The sequence below is a fragment of the Lagopus leucura genome, unplaced genomic scaffold, assembly GCF_019238085.1.
Source record: "Lagopus leucura isolate 7727_CA_CO unplaced genomic scaffold, USGS_WTPT01 Super-Scaffold_1, whole genome shotgun sequence".
Taxonomy (NCBI): domain Eukaryota; kingdom Metazoa; phylum Chordata; class Aves; order Galliformes; family Phasianidae; genus Lagopus; species Lagopus leucura.
In genome coordinates, this window is record NW_024962250.1 from 21,835,002 (window position 1) to 21,851,547 (window position 16,546).

At 42.9% G+C, this 16,546-nt stretch overlaps 1 long non-coding RNA gene across 4 annotated transcripts in view; it reads right to left on the minus strand.

The window, feature by feature from the left end:
* The window catches only part of LOC122176623, a 157,842-nt gene that overhangs the window by 54,077 nt on the left and 87,219 nt on the right, over nucleotides 1–16,546 (minus strand). For all 4 annotated transcript variants that reach the window (XR_006177803.1, XR_006177810.1, XR_006177814.1 and 1 more), the window contains one exon: nucleotides 568–656. This is a non-coding gene — a long non-coding RNA (uncharacterized LOC122176623). The remainder of the gene's footprint in view (nucleotides 1–567; nucleotides 657–16,546) is intronic.

The window sequence follows — 16,546 nt, forward strand, 5'->3', positions numbered from 1 at the left end:
TATACCATCTTAGTTGGGAAGCAGGGCAGGTCTCTTGGCCTTTCAGACAAGTGCAGGCTTCACGTGCATCTCATCCCTTTCCAGTTTCTCTGATCTGCTGTGCCTCACTAGTACCAGCATGCTGCCACAAAAGAGGAGCATGTCCAGCTACACAGCAGGTCAGGCTTGCAGAAAAGGGTGACATCTTAGTGTAGTCCCCTCAGTAAAGTTTGACATGGGAAATGAGGCTTCAGCAACTGCTTAGGTCTTGGGATTCTCATAGGCTCTTACAAAGCGGTCTGGAGATGTGGAATTCAGGCATAAACTGGGAGGTGGGTTCTGGTCAGTGTTTCTTATGCCATTCATTTGTAATATGGGGCTAACAGAGTCAGCTCCATACAGCTGTCCTTTTGCATGGGGCAAAAGATGACAGAGTTTGGGCCCCAATTTCTGTGACTTAAAGAAAAGCTAAACTGTAGAGGTAAGTGTGTTGGTGACAGTGAATAAGCATGAAGCTGACATGCAGCTAGTATGGTAAAAGCAGCTCTAGCCCCCGATACGCATGTGCAGATAACAGAAACCACATACCTGTGAGCCACTGCGAAAAGGCAGATCTTCCCAAGTGACCAGTTCTTCTGTTTTGGGCACATTCTTCTGCGGGAACAGCAGTCTCTGGCCTGTATTGCAAAATTAATTTCATGGGGATCAATTAAAGGAAAGGGTAAAACACTACACAAAAATGAGGTTTCTGGGGAAACTCGGGCATTACACCTCGCTGCAAAACTGTGAAGTTACAGGAAAGTCCCCTGCAACAATCAGAACCTCACAGTACTGTTTGCACTAAGGGGGCATTATTTTTCTCTTTGTCAGCTGTCATCTTTTTTTTTAAACAATTAACAATTTCACCAGAAACATTTAAGCAGCTATTAGAGGGGAAAATCACTGAGGAAGACCCTAGAATGTAACTTGTTGAGCTTTTATTACCAATTGGAGCTGAGAAAAAGTGCTTCCACTTTGTATCCACAAGCTATAATCAACTGTATGGCCGATTGTATGTTCTTGTGGCTGGCTTATAGAGGGAAGCTAAAGAGACAGAGGCTGTGAGATTGATGCAGGGAGTTATAGACAGTGAAATAAACAGTATCTACTTAACTATTATCTGCTCCTTAAAAAAAGAAAGAAAGAAAAACCTGTGAAATAAATAAATTGTATTCTTGTGGTACAGGTCATTTCAAACAAAACAAGAAATAAAACACAGAAATGTCAAAACTAATCATGACAGAGTAATGTTTATTGTATTTAGAAAACGCTCTGTTCTGTCTCTCAGGATGCACAGAGACCCACTGAAGGGGCTGGGGTGGGGGAAGGCCTCATTTGTGCATGCTACAGAAGGGAAGGGAGAAAAGTCCAACCTCTTATTTAAATGCCCTCATTTTGGTGTTTTCCTCTATCCAGAGAAAAAATCCCCAGTAAACTTTTGACATTTTTTGAGATCAGCATGGCTGAGGGCTGGTAAAACAGACACTGTCGTCAGTATCTGGCACAGATTGGTCTCTGCCACTCACTCATTTTCTCTCCACTGGTGCAAGGAATAAACATGAGCTAGTGATGAAAAAGCCTTGAAGTTGTTCCAGTGAAAAACAAAATCTCTAATCATAAAATACATCATTGGCTTAAACCCAACAGTGACATCAAGAGTGTTGCAAGCATTGCAGCAGCTGCCCAGTGCTGATGAAGTGGGTACAAGTGCTGAAGTCATTGATCTGGTGGTCAGGTGTTGCAGAGGGCAATCTCACTTCTGTGTCAAAAAGCAGGGAGGGAAGAACGTTTCTTTAAACCGTGTTCTTTAAGCACATTTCTCTGTCTCTCAAGTTAGAGGCACGTTTAACTGCTGGAATATGTTCTTCAGCTCCAAATGTTAAAACAGTTTGAGGTAGTTGTTTGTGACTGCCTGCACCCAAAATAAAATGAAGACAACCAGTGTCTTCCTCCTTCCAGCTAACGTATCAAACAGTTAATGAGAGCAAATATTAGGCACAGAAAACTTCAGCATTCAACTTTCCAGTAACAAAAAGTGGCAGAGTTTGTGCTTTGAGCCTGTTTCTTTACAAAGCCATTGCTATCAACTTGAATGGCACAATGGAAAAGCTTGACCATCTCTGTCTGGGGAACAGGAGGAGAAACTAAGCAGTGTTGCTGGGGGCTGGACAAGACAGAGGATGGTAAGTCACAAACGAGCACTGAGTTTAGATAGCCCAGCAAGACACAGCAGCTCTGGTTCAAAACATTGCTGGCTAGGCAAGCCAAAAACAATGACTCAGAGCCAAAAGAACTGCAGCCAGAAAGTCTCTTTACATAAGTGCTAATCAGCTTTGAGAGGACCAGCATGGTTACGGCCTTCTGTGGGCTTTGTTCCATAGGGCTTAGGTAAGGCTAGAAAGAGCTTCAGCTCTGGGAGTAGCAGTATCCAAATAATGACAAGCAGGAGTGAGGTCACAAGAAAGACCAGAACTGGCCAGATGCTCAAAGCACCATTTGTAAGAAAAACGGAGACAGACAACAGCCACCACTGACACATCCCTGACTGCTGAAGAGTTCACTGCTTCACTGAACCCTTCCAAAATCTAACCACTGCATGCTGAGACAGGTTGGAAGTGTTTAGCAAATGGTCTCTGGACAGGACACACTGTGTACAGAAGCAGCTGTTCTAGCTCAAATCACAGGGCCAGGTCCCTCTTGCCAAAAATGGCCAGCAGCAGATGACCAGAGAACAAAAAAAATAGGGCGCTGAGGTGTAAAACTAAAGCTCCTGGCCATTTACAAAAGCTCCTGAAGATAGAGATGAAGCCTCTGCATTTAACCACCCCTGCTGGCTTTTCTTACATGGATTTGTCCACCCACTTTTCGAGGTGATAGAAGCATTCAGCCTCTGCATCAGCGATGAGTTCTGTGGATCACTGCTAAAAGAAACAGCTTCTTTGCCTGCTGTGGACATGCCATCAGCTATTCTTATTTCATGCCCTTACAGCTTGCATTAGAAAGCACAAGGAACAGTCCCATACTCACTTTTCCCTACCATTCACACTCGTCTAAATCTCTCCCAGTTTCACCCTCTGTCATTTCTTTTCAGGGATGAAGGACAGCTGCCAGCCTTCCCCCTTCACTGAGTACACACTGCACGAATTAAATTAGAAAAATGGGATATTGAGAAAGGCAAACTTCTGCCTTGGGTGAGATGCTTTACAGTACAAACACTGTCCCCATCTGAGAGACATACAAAGCTCTCTTCTTGTATCTATCCACACACAAACATTCACTCACCACATCTCTTAGCTATATTTTCATTCACAGCCCTGCTGAAGTTCACATTTACTTTCAAAACAGCTCACAGACAAGATCAGCCTATGCAAACCCTACTTTCCTAACCACAACAAGGTGGGTGTGGCCTTTTTTCCTCCATCTCAAATAAAGACACCTCAGCCTTTATCTGATCTAATCCTTTTGTCATAGGAGAAATGGATTTTTAAAAGAGGAGATCTTTAGTGCGTTCCTTGATGCATCAAATAATAGATTTTTAAAAAATTCATTCCTTCCTATTGCACTACAAAACTTGATTTCTGTTTAGAAATCCCAGCTTTATTAGTAAGTTCACGAATACCTGACTACTGCTCTTCTGAAACGAACACACCGAGTGTGCCATTAAGAGGCTCAGCATCGAGTGAATTACTTTGGTGAATGAAATAACCATACATTTTGTTCTCGGATTTCAAGTGGCATTACACTTTCAATATGCTTTATGACACAGCCCCCGCATAACTGCAATCATTGAATAATAAAAAGCAGAACAGTGATCAGATAAGGAAAAGCCATGACAGAGCAAACTAAAAGCACTTTACCTAAACCTGCAAGAGTCAAACACAAAACAAGGCTTCATTTAATAGATGGGTTAGAACAAAGCAGATAAATCATGTTTTTACTCCATATGCCAATTAAGTCAAGTGCAATATGTAAGTTATGAATAATCTCTCTGGAGTGGAGAGTGTTGGATTTGGAAGGAATATAATCTAACTGAAGCCAAAATTTTAATCACCTTCAATAATTACATTTCTAGTATTGTAAATTCTTTTCTGTTGCAACATTGAAAGCAGTCATTTGTGCAAGTAATTTTCCATTACCATTTACATTATTAAATTCACACACTTTTGAACCAAACCCTTGTATATACCTTTTTGCCAGTGATTAATGTTACTGTAAGTCAACAAATCCTTTGGAAAGGATTAAGAAAGAAATACAATTTCACCAGATAGTGCTGTATCTAATGAACCCCTGTAACCAAGCCTGGGATTATCACTTATTTCCCCCGCTGCTTTTTTCATCCAACCATAACCTTTCAGCAGCATCCTAAGGGAATGATGCTCACGGGGACTGTATTAGCATAGGCATCCTCTTTTCTGAGTGCTATCCTCAGCTTTGAGCACTTGTGGCTGCAGAAAATCCTGCACTGCTACTGCTGCTTCTGTGTGTTTCTTCTTTCCAGCACAACTTTCTGGCTGTTCATGATTGAGCACTTACTGCTAATGTTTGGTATGGTTTGGTTTGTTCACTCCTCAGACAGCCTCTCTCCTTCTGCCCTCTTCCTGACACACTGCTCAAGTGAGCGGGAAGGATGTCAGTGTCTATTCAGCTTCCTGTGCCAGCTGACCACACCAAGCTGTTCTGGACCACTTCCATCTGGAAGGAGGGCCACCCAGCTTAACAGGACCCATTGGTAAGGCTTTGCTAAAACGTGCTAGCATTCCAGCCTTGAGAAGAATACAATTTATCAGAAGTGACTGCCTGTATCTAGAGGATGGTTAGAGAAGGGCATCTGCAAAACAACAGTGATACTGACACTTGAGACAGGGCATTCTTTCCTGTCCTTCTCAAGCTTCCTGTGCAGGTAGGAAAAAAGTACAGGCCTCAGACACAGCCCAGTCAGACAGGATCACAGCAACTTCTGTAACAGGCGCAGTTCATCGGAGAAACTGTGTCAAATCTTGCTGGTCAGTGAAATACCCTGCTTCCCTAGAGCTCCACTGCTCAGTCCAAGAGGGCCTCCAAATCCTGCCTGCGTAAGGTAGCAGAGCCATGCAGTGGGGCACCACCTGCTAATGTGTGTTGTCAGTGCTAGACTAAAAAGGCAGTGCTCCTATGATGCTGTGTTCATTTGGCAAAGTAGTTATTAACCTGAATTGAGTTACAGCAATTACAGAAACACCACTGTGTTCACATTCAGTGATCACAGAAAGCGAAAGCATTTTACAAATAAATCACAAACACCTTCTGAATATGTTTAAAATGAGCAGTCAAAAGGAAAGGACAGAACCAGAACTTCCCAACTGTGTTTCTCAACTTTTTTTTTTTCTTTTTAAGCAAAGAGACCACTCAGCCTTTCCAAACAAAAAATAAAGTGCTTGGACTACTCGGTGTCCCATGTACTTGTCAGCTATAAGAAAGAGCAGGGGATAAAGAAAATCTCAGCAGATAGGCAAATAAGATGTTTCAGTTTTACAGAAATTATCAGGTGATTATTTTAACAAAGAAAATCTTATGTAATATTTAAGTAATGGAAAGTCAGATCTGACCTCTTTTCTGCAGGTCTCTGCTAAGCTGCAAAGCCTGTGCTGCAAGCAGGGTAAAGCTGCTGGAGAGGAGTGGAAGCTTCCTATCTGAGTGCACACTGAGTGGCTGAGGTTGGATCAGCCCACTACCCAGCACAGCTCTCATTCCTGCACCCATGGCTGTGCCAGCTCCTCAGGCTGGGGCTTTCCTTCCCATCCATGGCTGCTCTGCACACAAAGCATCTCTTATCCCCCAAGGCATGCTGCTTACAAAAAGGTTTATCCTGAAAAGTGGCTGAAACATCAGAGAAGTGTTGCCTGGGACTTCTCAAAATATTAAGATACTCAACTTGAATCAGCTTGGACTAGAATTTGAGAATCCTTTTATGTCTTGTCTTGCTTTTCTCACAGAACATGCCCACAAAAAGTGGTATTAATGATGCATTCTGGAGTTTGTCATTGCTGTGTGACCTGGAGTGTGCTCCTAAGTTTATTCTATCAGTTTTCCTGATATTCTTATACATTAAGATAGCACAGGATAGCCTGACTGCTGCATGTGTTACTTATCCGAATGCAAGGAATAAATAAATTACCACAAGCTGCCAGTGAAATACCATGCTGAGCACAAGTGCTGTCACCTCTTTGGTGCAAGGTTTTCTGCACTGCTGGTGGCTTTTATCCTTCCGTGGGCCACAGCACTAAATGCCCTTTTCACTAAGCCTGGCCCTCCACTCTCCACAGAAGAAATTGTTCGCCCAACAGATAAACACTGCTCCTCTCAAAGATGAAGTGAGTCAAAACCAAACTACAACAGAAACTGTCTGGGCTGCTGTGTCTACAGGTAGTTGCACTTCATTGGTGATATATGAAGAGAGAAGGGCTAGCATAGGCTGGGACAGTAATGCACAAGGTGAGCAGAGATGGTGTCATAGAATCATAGAACGGCCTGGGTTGAAAAGGACCACAATGATCATCTAGCTTCAACCCCCCTGCTATGTGCAGGCTTACCAACTACTGCACAGAGCCACATCCAGCCTGGCCTTGAATGCCTCCAGGGATGGGGCATCCACAACCTCCTTGGGAACTTGTTCCAGTGCATCATCACTCTCCATGTGAAAAACTTCTTCCTAATATCTAACCTAAACCTCCCTTGTCTCAGTTTAAGACCATTCCCCCTTGTCACCCCTATCACTATCCACCCTTGTAAACAGTCATTCTCCCTCCTGTCTTTATGCTCCCATTAAGTACTGGAAGGCCACAATTCAGGAAAATGTCCTGCTGACATCTCTGCCACAACTGAGAAGTGAGATAAGCACTTTCATGAGCATCCATCAGGTAGGTGGCTACCCAGCAAGTCAGAAACACACCATACCTTTGAAATGACAAGGAGAGGAAAGGTCTGAATTATAACACAAAAAGAGCATTCAGCAGTGTCCCAGGAACTCTGTGCTCCGAAAAATCATTTCTTCCTTGTTAGTCTTCTCCCTTTGTAGTTCCATTGTAGTTTGTAGCACCTCTCAATGAGAAGGGACAGGCCTGGCCATACATTATTTCCTTGCCAGTCCACACCATAGGTATGTGCTTATTTCTGCTGGGAGACTTCTCATAACTAGGAAGGCTGCTGCCTTCGTGCTCACACATATTTTGAGCTTCCAAGGAGAAAAAAGTGAGAGAAATAGGAGAGAGAAGAGAAAACATGACACAGCTTGCTACCTAACTAGTTGGTGTAGCTGGCTTTATCACTTCGTCATCTGGCTGGCAGGAAACCATGACACAGGCATGCTTTGCATCAGTGAGAGCATAGTACACAAACAGGAGGCCAACAAGCTCCTGGCCAACAAGGAGAGAAGCAACCACTAACCATGGAAAACACTCAAATCACTTTGTTCTTTGCCCTCAAGATGACTGACTGTGCTGCTCTTTCTGTTCCTAGAATGAATTTTGTTTAACATTCTAACTTAACAACTTTCATAACTATCATGACTTTGTTTTCTTTTCCAGCTAAAAAATCAGAGCTCCAGAATTTGTCTGAGTAGATATTAACTCCCATGCATCCACATAATGGCAATACAACTCACTTTTACTCAGACTCCTTAGGTCTAAATTTTCCTGTTTGGATTTCTGAAAAATTAAAAGACCCCTTGAAAGGTCATTACAGTGCTTCTTTTCCACTGTATTCCCAAGTCCAAGTGGATATTAGGATTTATAAATTTTGTGGCGTTTATGACCTGGGAACTGGAGCATCTCTATGCTTCTCTCTGAGTTGCCACACACCTAATGCCTTACAAATCCGCAAGGGGATGGGAGCACCAAAGCACCAAACAGCTCTAATTACCTCTGGAAGCAAGCTGTCACTCAAACAACAAAGAAATTTGCAGTCATTTCTCCTAGGCCACATCACTGAGCACTCAGACCATCTGAATACAATACCAAATAGAGCAAGACGTGGGCAATATGTTATTTGTGCAAAGCTGAACTTGTCACATTCGTAAAACTAATATGGTGTGGCATGAGATGAAAGGCCATCTTCTCCATAGAGCTCCCACATTCTATGGAGCAGGCAGTCTGTGCCCACAAATGAAGTGCCTAGCTTTGTAAAACTAAGAAGTTTTCAGACTCAAAATGGGCAACGAGCAGCTCATTGCAAGACCTTTGAGATAAGCACAAGATGATAAATTAATGACAGAATGAGTGAAGTAAGTATTTCCTCTAAGCAATTCTAGATCTCACTGGAGCACCAGCAGATCTCTATGAGTTTTGTTGAAAGTGATGAGCCCTAACCAGGAGCAAGCCAGGAGCACCTGCAGACCAAAGAGCACTGGCAGCCTCTGTGAGATGCTCTGAGACCTCTGTACGAGCAGTATAAGTGGCTTTTATTATCCTTCCTCCACAGTCATTCCTGCCCTCCACAGACAAATAGGAAGAGTGAGTGCAGGCCTCAAGGAACTCTGCAGCCTAAATCCCAGGTAAGTCTTTGCAGCTGTTGGAAATATGTTACTTTCTTGGCAAATTCCCTTTTGCTTTGAAAGGGAGGAAACCGCATTTAAAATAAAAATAAAAAAAAAACAACCAGTGATCTTCGCAAAGCAAGCTGCATTCCCTTGTTACATACCAACCCTATTCACCACAGATAGAGTCACTTTGTTCCTTTTGCCTTTCCTTCAAGCATAAGTTCAGCTCACCCACTCCTCAGTAGACATGGCTCAGGACACCATGCCAATTCAAAAGTTCATTTGGACGTGTCTATCAGTAAAATCCTCAGGAGAAATTGGAAGAAAGTGGCATCTTTGCTTCTTTTGACAATTGGTCAAGGAAGGTGTATTTATGTGTATATATACACCTACATCTATGCAGTACTGCCCAGGTGCTAGCCTGGGTGTAAACCTGACCTTCCTGATGGAAAGCCCATTGACTGCAACACTGCCACAAAGCACCAAACTGTCCACAAGCAACTTCACAAGCCAAGACATACAAGAAGCTTTCATTTCTTCCCCTCTCAACGTAAGGTGGAGTCAGTGACCTTCCCTTCATCCCATCTGAAACTCCCCTTGGGGCAAGAGTAAGGCCATTTCATGAAATAGAAGGTATGCCCTATGTTGGCACTGGAAATCCCACTGAGTGACAGGGAACGGTTCCACAGCAATTGCTTTGTTTAAAATGCAAAATGTGGATGTGTTTAGAGAACGCATCAGCATCAATCACTGTATGCAAATACTGCCTGTGAAGAAGAGCTTCCCTGTAAGTCATTCGTCGCTACCCTAATCGAGTTAACGCCAGTGACTGAGGGCATGTTGAACGCTGATGGGCTGCTGATAACACTGTCCCAGGAGAAGATTAATAAAAGGCAGCAGGAGTGCTTAGTCTGACCAGGGCACAAAGTGAAAGGTGAGGAAGGGGGGGACAGTGATGTCTTTCTCTCTTGCAATCACTGCCTATGGCCACAGACCAGAAAAAAAAAAAAAGAGGGAGGTCAACAGTCAGCGCAGACAACTTACGCTGACTTGTACAGGAGACACTGCTGACTTGCAGTCTCTAGCTCCCTTCACAGAGGGCACATGGGCACATAAAAGGTATGTAAGAAAAGCAGCCCTGTTGCTAAGCTTAGATCCACCTATAAACTGAATTCTGCACCCAGACTATGGAAACTGGAGTTTTGAAAAGAAATACTGCAAGGATTTGCTTGGAGGAGAAGACAGACACATTTACAAACAGGCCCTGAGAGCCATCAAGGTAAAAAGACCGCACAGCTCCTGTGCCAGCTCTGCAAGGCACACGACAGCAAGGCCCAGTGCTAAGCTGCCCGATCTTCAGAAGCTGAGGATCTCCAAACGCTGAAAGCAAGGCCTTGACCTGAGCAAATAGATCCAGCTACAAGGAATTTCTCTGGCAAATGCAGCCCTTGGTGCTTCCTGACAGATGAACTGTAAGTACTGCTAATGATAGTCATTAGCATCATTCCCTCCCTTTGTAAGCAGACAGAGAAGTAGGTGAAGGGAAGTAGAGAGGGTGCAGATGTTCTCTATTTTCTCACTATAGGGAGCAGAAAAAGAATTGGGCACTGCAAGCTAAACTGCTTTTGAGCCCACTGAGAGCAGCCTTACTGCCTACACATCCCTTCTCTTCCTCAACCCTTAACCTGCTACCTCGTCACTTTCTCTTAGCTCCTCTCATCGTTGCCTTGACCCCATCACCCACACCTGCTTCCTGCACCAAATGGTTGCTAACAAGCTTCCCTCTTCACACATTGCAAAGACTTCTGCCCTCGTCAGAACCTGAATTATTGTCCCATGACTCCTGTACATCTGAGTTACTGTCAGCTCCTTGGAGAGAGGAAATCTTCTCTTTTATGTATCTGTGAAGTGCTCAGAACACCGATATTGCTCTATAAATAAGGACAGTAAGAGTCAAATGCTGACAGCTCCAACAGATGCATAGAAAAATTCTTGCCTGTGGAGTGAGATTGTTCTGCTTACTGTAAGATATCATGCCAAAACAGGCTTCTGTATGGAGTCCAGTACCTACCAAAATCCTTCTGAACCTAGCAAGACCAAAGCTGGCCCTTTTGTAAGCAGTCTTAACATTACAAGCTGTCTCTCCAAGGAATCCCATACAAGGCCTACACAATATTTCTAGAAACACAGTGCCATGTTTCCAGGCTTCAAGAGATGAGACTCATCATTACTGCTGAAGCAGGGCAGAAGAAAAATCCCTTAGGCACAGTTCATGTTTGTGCCACAAATGGCAGTTAGTATGCTGCATACATCCAGCTCCAAACTACAATTTTTGCTGGCTTCAGGTTGTTACTATCTGAAATCATTGCTAGAGCAGACAAGGTGAATGAATGCTAAGTATATTTTCCTTATCCCATCATCTCTAGTCCCAACAGAAGTTTCTGCTTGTCTCTAAGTTATTTCAGCTTGTCCATAAAAACTGATATACCACTGATCTGAACTTAGAGAGCTGCTTGTGGATCATTCTGGGTCATAGATACAATACAGAATAAGGCTGGATAATCTTTCAGTCATGTTCTATTCCCACATATTCCACAGTTCTTGCATACATCCAGGCACACTACAGCCCAGGCAGTTTTAAGAGACTTACACTGCCTGACGAATGGGGAGTTTGCACACTGTATCCCTCTCATAGAATCATAGAATCATAGAATCTCCTTCTCTAGCATTTGAATGCTGAAAATCTTCTGCCGGCACCAACTACGTAAGTTTCCCAATTCATGACCAGATACCATCTCTGTGGAATTATCAACTATTTCAGGTTTGTTTCTTACTATTCAGGTCTATTTCTTACTATCAGAGCTCCATTCTGTGACTGGAGCTGCTCCTCCATAGCCTCCAAGGGCTAAAAACTGGTCAGACCATCACCATTGGTCACAGCAATATTTTCATGGAGCAGAAAGGATGTTAATGCTTCCCTAATACTCAGTGGTTTATTTCTGGAATACAAAAATTCTGGAATATGAAGGGAGCAGAAAACCTGGGACAGATGGAGGGCAGGTGAGCAGTGGATTCTGGCTTTACAAGAGGATGATAAATGACAGCAGCTTTAGGAACAAAACCAAACATCCTTCATGCTGTCAGAGCAATGAAGCCAGGACATAACAAGAAGTGGGCACAGGGGTTATGGCTGTTTTCCAGGGAAGCACACAACTATCAGGTTACTACTGCTCTGAGTCAACAGACCAACTCCTCTGCCCTATTCTCACACAGAGTCAAACAGAAAAAAAATCATACTTAGGGACTACACACATGTAGGCAAGTTGGACTTTCAAGCACTAGCAGTCTGATAGATCATTTCTCCCAGTATTAGGTGGTGCTGGAGAGTCACTGCTGCTAAACTCACTTTCCTTTAGCAAAACAGTAAAATACTTAGCAGTTCTTTCCCTGACATCCACATCTCATCTTCCTCCACTAATGGCAAGAGATGCTACCTGAGCTGTCCCTGTTCTTAGACTGCAAGTGGGAAAACTGAGACACTGGAAGGAGAGTGACCTTCCAGAGCCAAATACAGCAAGGATTCAGAAGCTTTCATGAGTCTCCAATCTCTGTACTGTTTACAACCTTCTTGTTTTGCAGATGCTCTTGATCAAGATGAGCTAAGACTTTCATCAACCCGTCTACATGCCACTAGACTGTCCATGAACTAGACATCTGCCTCATCTAATTGAAGACAATTCTGTTAGGCCTCAGGAAAAGCAAGAAGGCCCTGCAATACTAGCTTGGCCTTATCTTCAGCTGGTGGCTCTGAGGACTGCTGGCTGCTTTCCCTTCACAAGTGTCCAGAGACACAGAAACTTAAGCAATATGAACTGCTTTGCTGATGACACCCTATGCTCAAGAACATCAGCAAATGGAAGAAGTGTGAGTATTCTGAGGAGAAATCCTTTGGAGATAGATAGGAACCAGATATATCATGTGACAAAATGCAACAAAAAATGCAACTTCAGTCTGGGAGAATGCAATAGAAAGGAACATACAATTAACAGTCCTGGTAGAAGTAAGCATGGCCATAGAATCTAGAAGTCATTCACTGAACTTGTTACAAGTAGCTTCGTGAGCAGTACAGTGAATGAATCCTACCTTCCAACTGACTGCTGTGTGCTGAATTTACTGTGCTCCATATAAAAATATGTGAACTTCAGTGAGAGTTTTCCCACAAATAGGACACTCATGCACCCCTTCTAAAGGACTATCTACTGTTTCTTTAAAAAGGGATGAAGAAATTGAACCTAGCACACATACTGAAAAGTCTGTCCAAGGAACTTACTGGGACCTCGTATATTTAAGAATTCTGAATCTCTTTCAGTTAAGTCATTTGAAATAGCAGATGCAAAAACAGATTAACCCACAGTATGGGAAATGAGTGAAAAACGATAGACACTCACAGAAATGTAGTGTGAAACTTGCCTTGTTTTGTTTGGAAATGAAACTTCAAGGAATCTTCTTACATCTGCTGGAAACAGAAAGTTTACCAGCAAATTGGTGGGTCTTTGAATTATGAGAAGATTTGCATTATGAGAAAAAGATAAAGGAAGACAGTGACACTGAAAAAAAGGCAGCACTATTTCTTTGGCACCAAGAATGATGTGCAGAGATCCAACTCAGAACTATTCTTTTCAGATGATAAGGGTGAAGCTTGGAAACAGCAAGACTCACAGCAGGACGAACAGGAAAAAAAGTAAATTGAAAAGGCACAGTCTCCCAGGGTTCTATGCCATTTGTCTGGGGGCTCCAAAGGAAATCAAGAATAGAGCAGCCTTGCTGCTAACACAAAGCAAATTACAGCAGTAGAATTCACGCTCTAAAGAGTGACTTCCACCCAACTTTTACAGCATGGTACAACAGCTGAAGTCCCTTGAATTAGTGAGGGCAAAACTGGGGACATCCAAACAGAAAAGTCTCTTCAGCACACCTCTGCATTTCCATACTGTTGGTTACGTAATTATTTTTCTAGCCACGCCTGACTAGTTATTCCAAATAGGCATTAAGAAGACTGAAGAAACCTCCTCTGCCAGAAACCTGAAGTTTTGAAATTCTTGATTGATTTGGCCCTCCCTTTCTTCACGCGCTAGTTGACTTCTATACATCCTGCATAGCCTGTTCTTGCCTCCACCCATGGACATGCTTCCTCCTCAAGTCAAAGTGGGTGATTCAAGCCTCATGCCTGATTTGGAAAGCCATCAAAGTTTCACTGCCCTAATGCTGACATTAGCTCACACTGATAAGCTTAGCAAACACCTGAACTGGAGAAGGGGATGCAAGAAAGGACTTGGAGAATTAGATACTGTTCATGCTGGAGGAAGAGGTAACCCACTGGGACCTCTCTATGGCCAAACACTGAGATCCTCTAGCACCTGCCTACCTCTTAGTCCAGTCTTGGACCTTTCTCGTCATATGAAATGAGTTTTCAAAATGCATATTTAACTTCATAGAATTTATATGCCACTGAGGAGAAATTCACACCGTCCCTCCAAATGAAAGAAGCAAGAAATAAAATCCTGCCCTTCATTTAACCTTTTACATGCACTGCCTCAGCTGGGATGGAATTCATTGGGAAAGGAGCTATTGTAACTTTGTTTCTAAGTCACAAGCTAGCAGTGCCCACCCAGGCCAATGACAGCCTCCAGAAGCATGCAGCAGTGTGGCACAGCCTAGTGACCCTTCTATCACTCAGTTGGTTCTCAATGACTCCTTCTAAAGATCCCAACATACAATGCTCAGCTTAGACCATTTGTCTGAGTTCTGTGGAGCACCACAGTTTATGTAGCTTTCATGGGTTGTGTCTCTTTGTTCAGACACTGAGCATCTTTATCTTGTTGCACTGAACCTTATCATCAATATGCCAATGAGCAAAGAACTGGGTTACAATTCCAGCTATATGCAAGGCCCCCAACGCAAGGCAGCCTGTGGCACTGCACGTCTCTAGCAAGTGTTGTTCCTACAGGAGGTGCTGTGTACCCTACAGGAGCACATACAGGGTTAACATTCTTGAATTCCTGCCCAGAGACAAATGGTTTGTGTAGAGGAACTGCTGCTGGGAAGGAAGGAAAAAAAAGACCCTTTTTTATTATTCTGAGGTGCATTTTAATTTGCACAAGCGACATTGTGTCTGTGATGGATTACATGAAGAGAAACATTACAGCCCAGCAAGCTTGGCAAGGAAAAAAATAAGGGAGATATGGGAAGGATTAAAAACAATCTATTGCAATGCAGAATTCTGATAAGGGGTCCATGATGCTTTCAGAGCAGGAGCAGGTGGAGCTCAGAGTATTGAAAAAGAGAAGGGGTTTGGCCTAGGGTGAGGGCAGGGCGGATGCACAGATTGAAAGAGATTTCTTGGTCATACAGTCCCATTTCTTCCTGCTACTAGCACAGGAGCTCTTTCATGAAAGACCATGTTCCATCTTAAACCTCATTCTATTTATTTTCACTCAGAAGGATGTTCCAGAATCTCACTTCTCTGATGCTTAGAAACCTTCATTTAATTTCCAGACTAATTTATTCTCAGATAGCTTATACACATTTGTTCTTGTGCCAACATTATCCTTAAACTTAAATAGCTGTTCTCTCTCTTGAGGGTTTCATGGTTTGATGTATTTATAGACAGAAATCATAGACCCTCTTCCCTCATTTTGCCTGACTGAACTACCAAAGCTCTTAAATCTTGTAAAAAAGGCTTCCCATATCACTGGTCACCTTAGTACCTTTCAGTGCTCTGTTCCAGATCCTGCCTGTCCTTTTGGGATTCTGGTGACTGGAATTGTGTGTGCCATTTCAAGAGTAGTTGTAACATGCTCTTGGGCAATTGCACAGTAGTTCCTCTGTCCAGTGGAAGCGTCTCAACAGCTAAAATTTGTCCCAGCTTCAGTTTTTCCAGCAGCACCATACTGATCATTTGGCCAATGTCATTAATGGTTAAGACAAATCAGACCTGGAAAAGCCTTCTTTCAGCACTACCTGCTGCTGTCCCCACTTCAGTCACCCTCGTGATTCTTCCCACTGATCACCATAACACACCTTATTAAATGATTTTCTGAGTTGAAGATAAACAAACTCTATCCAGTTATCAAAGCTAACTACCACATTGCTTTTTATCCCATTTCCTGTACAGATCCTTTTTCTTTAGGAAAAAAAACTAATGTACAAGCTAGAGAAAAATCCCTACTGCCTGCTAATGGTTTATGGCACACAGGTAATTCTGTCCCCTTCTCTGGGGGAGAAATGGTGATAATGGTAGTAGTCTCCTTATTACAGTTTTATAATTTCTTACTCATTATATGGAGTCTTAGCAGCATAACCAGGCTCTCTGTACTCCTCCCTCTTTTTCAATTTCACCTCTTCCATTTCTGAACTACTATGAAAAAGCATTTCTCCAGTGATACCAGTGCCTGGAATTAAAGAAGATAGATTTCCATCACTTAAGGATGGAGGTATTTAGTAACAACATAAATGTACCTTGGTAGGTGACCTGAGAAATGCCCTAGCACAGCAGGAAAGACTCAAGAAAACAAGCTGAATTAGGCAGCCTCTAGGTAAACCAAAGCATCGCATTTTTGTACTGTGAATCACAGAATGCATTTGAAGTGACCACAATAAAGATTTATGAGTTAATTTATACGACGCATCTTATTTTAAAAACCCAGATGCATCCATATGAAAAATGAAGAAACCCCTCCCAGGATATCCTCATTAATAAGCACATAAATAGAGCCAGGCTAGTCCAAAATCTAAGCTCCAGTTCAGAGTGGTACTGAGCACCTGGAAACACCAGTAACTTCCCCTGGAAGCTACACAGGCTCAAGATAATTTCCAAGCTGAAGCTGAAAGCCTATTCTGATGAACCCTGGAGTCTTTTCCTGCAGAAGAGATGGACCCCTTAAGGTCAGTGCAGCTGGGCTCTGATAAACAAAATGAATTGTTTCTGTTGAAAACATTTGGCCATTGAAGCCTGTA